We start from the raw sequence: 6,000 nt of genomic DNA, 5'->3' as shown, positions 1-6,000 counted from the left end.
TACAAGATGAAAACAGTTATGGAGAGGGTAGCGGTAACAGTCAACACAACTATATGAATGTACCCTGAAAAAGAGTTAAGATGATACATTTCAGGCGATGTGTAGTTTAGCACAATAAAAAAGTTCTGAAAAGGAAAATAATACAAAGATACTAAAAAAAATTGACTCTTTTATTGCTTCCTTACCTACACTGGCTGGTATATGCTCAAGTGAGGAAAGTCATCTTATGCAGCCCCACAATTAGATAAAGGCAAAATTGCCTATGGAAATGACCAAACCCTTAATTAGCTAATTGCAGGTGCAATTGGCCACTTGCACCATCAGATGAAGGGCAAGTGGTTAATTGAGCCCACAAGTGACCTACTCAATCAGAACTAACAAATGGCTCATCAGATTAGGTTCCAGCCAAAATGTGTCTGCAAACAATAGTATGTGCAAATACTGCACAAATCAGAAGCAGCAGTTAGATTACTATCTAAAAATGAAACTCACAAAACATGCAATAATTAGGAAAATGATCAAAATAAGGAAAATTCAGTAATGAGCCATGATAATAGGGGAAGTGAAGAAGACAGACAATGCAGCAATTTTGGGAATTGAAGGACACAGATATTGGAAAGCGTGTCTGCTTTGAGCCATCCCAATTCAGTCTTACTGAAAAGTTTCAGGAAAAGTTGTCATTTTCTTCCTCTAGATTCTTATTTATAGAGACCGTCCAGAAAGCCCAGCACAAACTCTTGTACAAAATAGGAGATTGGGAAATGTAAATGAATAAGCAATGGGAGGACGCTATATTTGCACAGAGGGGTAAGAATCCAAGAACAGTTACTGCAGTAAATTGACAGAATTGAGAAGTTTCTGTCACACTTCCCCAGTACTGATCATTTTTGTGTGACTATGTTGCTACCACATGCAAGCTCACTAGTGAGAGGAAACACTAAAGATTTTTTCAAAATCTCAGTAGCTTAAAACAACAAAAGTTTACTTATATAAAACCCATTATAAATTCTCAGCAATATTCTTTCATCTTATAAATTATACATCTCCACCAGGCCTTCTACCTTCACCACGCAGGAGGACAAGAAGACCAGAGAACAGTGCAATGAACTAGGGTTTTTTCCTTTACCTCAGCCTGGATGTGTCACGTGTCATTTCTGCTAACATTTCATTGGCCAGAATTAGTTATGTGGTCCTGCCTAACTGAAGGGGCTGGGGAGTGTAGGATCCATCTGCTAAAAAAGAGGAGAGCTGAAATAGAGTTCAGTGAACCCACGGCATTTATTTTGCCACAGACTCCAAAAACAAGGAAGAAAAAAAAAATAAGTTATGCATTTGAAAAACTTCGAATACCCCTCTCTCTATGTATACAGTTCTACATTAAAGTAATCAAAATTAATTGTTCAATGTTTCAAAAGCAAATGAAAAGAGAACTATTCATGATTAAAAAAATAAGCCAAAGAAGTATTCATAAGGAAAGATAAAGCCATAAAAGTTGTTATAAGGAAAGACAAAGCCATAAAAGTTGTTAGAAGAAGGAAGGTTGACTTAAAATAAATGATCCAGATCTTCACTCAAGAATCTTAAAGCAGCAGCAAAATGACACAAAAGAGAGGTTAGGAATTATTGAAGATTTTTTAAAAAGTTAAAATATATTTTATAAATAGATCATATTAATAAGAATTTTAAATGTGTTCTTTGCAAAGATTGATAAAGTAGACAGATTTTTGGCCAGTAGGATAACAGGGAATAAAGAATGGATTCTCATGAACTATATAAGAGACATAAATATAGATTTTGAGGAGCTAGCCAGCATATTTCCTAAGAGAAAATACTTGACAATTTCAACCATGGAATATAAGTCTAGAAAACTAATAAAGGTCTGGGGAAACAGCAATAATTAAACCTTGAAAATTTACTTCTTTACTGAAAAGTTTTTATTTTCCTTTCTTCCCTAAAAATTAAAAAATTATTTGCTTAGAGGGCCTCCCTGGTGGCGCAGGTGGTTGAGCTCCACACTGTGAGGCTGTCCACAGCCTCTGCAGCGCAGGTTTGATCCCGGCCGGCTGGGGAGAAATCCGCTTGGCGCAGCAGACCTCTCCTGTGTCTCCCACTACTCACCTCAGCAGTGTATTTTGTCAGTCTGCCTGTTCGATTCCCCACTCTGTCTTTGGTGAATCCTCTCACCCTCCTGCACATCTGGCCTGTACCCCGTCCTTGTATAAATAATCTTAAAAAAATTATTTGCATAGAGTTTTGACTCTGCTTTGGAATAGCAGTACCAGAGTTGAATCCTCTACCCTACTAGCTGTGTAATTTTGGTGAAATTATTTAACCCCTCTGTGTTTCAGCTTCTTGATCTACAGCTACTCACAGAATCTACAGCTACTCATCTGCATCTGGTAAGCTATCGATGAACATGGTTATTATTCCACAAATGATACATCAAACACATGATTTTTAAGTAGGTTCAGAAAAACATTAAGAAATACATAATCCATATTTATATCAGATACTCCAGAGCATAGAAATTATGCTGTTATGTCATGATAACTTAAGGAATATGATATTGGCACAGGAATAGATAGAGATCAATGGATCATCAATTCAGATGTCGTGAAGAGCTACGTAGGAAGATGTGAGAAAAGTAGGGCTGGTGTATGAAAGGCTATATATGGATTCTTTTTTGCTCATTTTTTATATCTCTGTTTTAACAGAGACATGAGACTGAAAAGTAGTTTTCTCTCATAAGAAAAACAAAGACATGAAAGGAAAGAGTGAAGAAGAGACTAAATATAAGGACAATCACAGTTAAATATCATCTGGCATGCTGGTCATGACAGGGAACAAAAGGGTCCCCGAGAACTAAAGACATGACCCCCAATTATATGGAGCATTGGCCTTTGAACTGCAGCCAAACACTAAAGTGTACAATTAAACCCCTAGTGAAACCTCATCGTCTTATTTTTCTTAGAGAGTTTTCTTTTACAAAACATGTAGATTTATATATTTATCAAATAATGTAGTACAGGATGTCTACCTCATTCCATACACAAAGCCTAATTTCACATGGTTGCAAGAGATGAACCAGACTCAAAATAATATTTTTATAATCCCAGAGTAAAACAGCTTTTCTAAGTATGAGGTATAAATCAGGAAAATATTAAGATATTAAACCACATAGAATTAAAAAAATATTTATACTAAAAAAGACAATGAAAGTCTAAAAGGAGAGGTAATAGTTTGGGGAAATGTATATAAATTATAAAACCAAAGATTCATATCTAGAACAGTGCTGTCTAGTAGGACTTTCTGTGATGAGGGCAATGTTAATTTGGTGTATTTTCTTTTGGATATTTCACTCTACATTTATGTACACAATCAGGTAGGTAACACAAATAATTAGTAATAATGCTACTACTAATACTATTACTTAGTATGTGCCACACACTGTTCTAAAGACTTTCAGATATTAATTTATTTAACAATGCTGTGATATAGGCACTATTCTTAGCCCCATTTTATAGATAAAGAAACTGATACTCAGCTGGGCTTAGTAACTTTTTTAAGGATACACAGCTAGCAAGTGTCAGAGACATAATTATATATTAGGCAGTCTGGTTCCAGAGTCCATATGCAAGCTTTCTGCTAAATTTTCTCAAATATGTTGGTTTTGTGATTGTTTTAAAAATTGTTTTGTTGAACTTAAGTACAATTATATGGCATATATCATTCTACAAATGCTATTTCACCAACAGTCTATATGTTCTTGTCTGGACATATATATCCACTTCATTCATTTTACTGGCTGCATGCTATTTTGTGTAGATGAAACACACCATCATATCATCACTAATTTAATCATTATTAGACATATCAGAGTTTCCAAAGAATATCACCCAGAGATCACCATCCCTACAAACTCCATGATGAACGGTACCCACAGGAGTCATGTAGTATTCATCCCACTTAGCCCACTACTTGAACTACCTTTAAGTAGATTTTTTTCAATAAGAATGTTGTTACAGTGAACTTTCTCATAAATGTCTGTGTCAGTATTTCTTAGAAGCTGAATACCCATAACTTGAAGTTCAGAGAAAGGAGAATGGATGGGTAAATGGTGATAGATGCTACCAGAGTGACCCAAGAAGACCCCATTGTTACTCTCCAACCAAAAGTGTGTGTGGGGACTCATTTTATTTTACCCTCACTGAAACATATATTGCTAATCCATGCGTTGCTTGGAAATCTGAAGTGTGAAAAATTATACCTTTTTTTTTTTTGCTAGTGAGCTACAGCATCTTTTTGTATGTTTACTGACCTTTTGGATTTTTTCTGTTGTTTGGTTTGTAGTGTTGATCTATAGAAGGAAAAAAAAATCTATTGACCAATATGGTAGACAATAGTCACATGTGTCTATCTGGACGTAAGTTAATTAAAATTAACATTAAGTATGTTCCTAAGTTGCACTAAGCACATTTCATTTTTTTATTTATTTTTACATCATTGTTCATTTTAAAACAATATTTGCTTCCCCACCAATCCAGGTGTAGCCCCCATAGAATTTCGTTCACCAATGCACCCGTGCACCATTCAAATGCGTATGTTCCCACATAGGAAGGAAGCAGTGGAGAAGAGACTAAAGACTAAAAAGAAATAGTAGACAGATAATTAGAAATTAGACAGAAAATGGAGAAAGTAAGATGTTCAAAGAAAAACAGCCATAAAACAGAGAAGATTAGAACTGAAAGGAAATTGGGAATTATCTGAATCCACAGTATTCAAATTTTATTTTGTGAAGCCCTGGAATTCTGACCAGATGCTCAAATCCATATATTTTTAAGGTATAGAAAATTTTTTAAGAGTGGGAGAGGGAGAGAGGGAGAGAGGGAAAGAGGAAGAGAGGGAGAGAGAGAGAGAGGAGAGAGAATGAGAATTAAATGGGTAAATTAGATATGGCATATTAGCATCTAGTGTGAACCCATTGCAAATAATATAAGGAATGAACGCTAGTGCTGACAACTCTCACACAAACTCATTCAAAATCAAGAAACTACAATGATGGATGGAAGAGCTGGAGGAATACATGTTTATGATCATAAAACTATCCAATCCTGCAGTGTATTTTATTCAAGCAACTATTTCAAAATAGGATTATGGTTCCTAATAGGTTAGTTATATCTAAATAAAAGACAAAGACAGTGAGCAATAAAATATATCTCTCCACTTGCTATTTCATTCTTAATTGAACAGTTTTAATGTTATTAAATTTGATGCAAATTGCATCTTCGTGACATTACAGACATGCACATGTACTTTCTCCCATGCCAGGGAATTAGATTCTATGGAGAGAATACATTTAAAACCCAGTACACCCCAACCCACCCCCATCCCTTCTCTCTGTCCTCTTGTTCCTTTTCCTCTCCCTTCCTCCTTAACTTCAAAGCCCTCAGGATGTTTATTAATGTCCACTAGTTTTGAAAGTGTTTTTCATTGTCAAATTGCATGCCATGTAAATATCCGGTTTTGTTTTTTCATTCTGACTTACTTTGCAGAACATAATTCTCTCAAGTTCCCTCCATTTTGTTCAAAATGACTGCATTTCATCCTTTGTTGTGGATGCATAACTAAAGGTGTGTTGGTATATCTTGATGCATTTGTCCATTGAAGGAGATTTGGACTGCTTCTATGTTCTAGCTATTGCAGATAATACTGTTGTAAATATTTTAGAATATAGGGGGTCTTTAGTTGATGGTTTCATATTCTGTAGATATTTTAGAACTGTAGATAGTTTGGAACTTCCAGGTTATACCGTATGTCCATTGTAAATTTTTTAAGATAAATCTGTATCAATTTCCATAATGGTTACACCAATCCAACAGTGTAATGGGGTTCCTTTTTCTCTGCATCCTCTACTTGCTGTTGGGGGTGTTTTTCATAGGTGCCATTCTCAGGGATGTGAAGTAGTATTTCATTGTAGTTTTAATCTGCGTCCCTCTTATT

General features: G+C 35.3%; 1 long non-coding RNA gene across 2 annotated transcripts in view; it reads right to left on the bottom strand.

Annotated features, from left to right (window-relative positions):
• Positions 1 to 4,324: 4,324 nt before the first annotated feature.
• Positions 4,325 to 6,000, bottom strand: part of LOC129144887 (uncharacterized) — a 210,494-nt gene continuing 208,818 nt past the window's right edge. For both annotated transcript variants that reach the window (XR_008549687.1, XR_008549688.1), the window contains exon 5: positions 4,325 to 4,357. This is a non-coding gene — a long non-coding RNA (uncharacterized LOC129144887). The remainder of the gene's footprint in view (positions 4,358 to 6,000) is intronic.

This window comes from Talpa occidentalis, unplaced genomic scaffold, assembly GCF_014898055.3.
Source record: "Talpa occidentalis isolate TD23 unplaced genomic scaffold, MPIMG_talOcc4v2.1 talOcc4.7, whole genome shotgun sequence".
Classification (NCBI taxonomy): Eukaryota; Metazoa; Chordata; class Mammalia; order Eulipotyphla; family Talpidae; genus Talpa; species Talpa occidentalis.
Note: the sequence above shows the minus strand (reverse complement) of the source record. Positions and strands in the feature narration are given on the sequence as shown.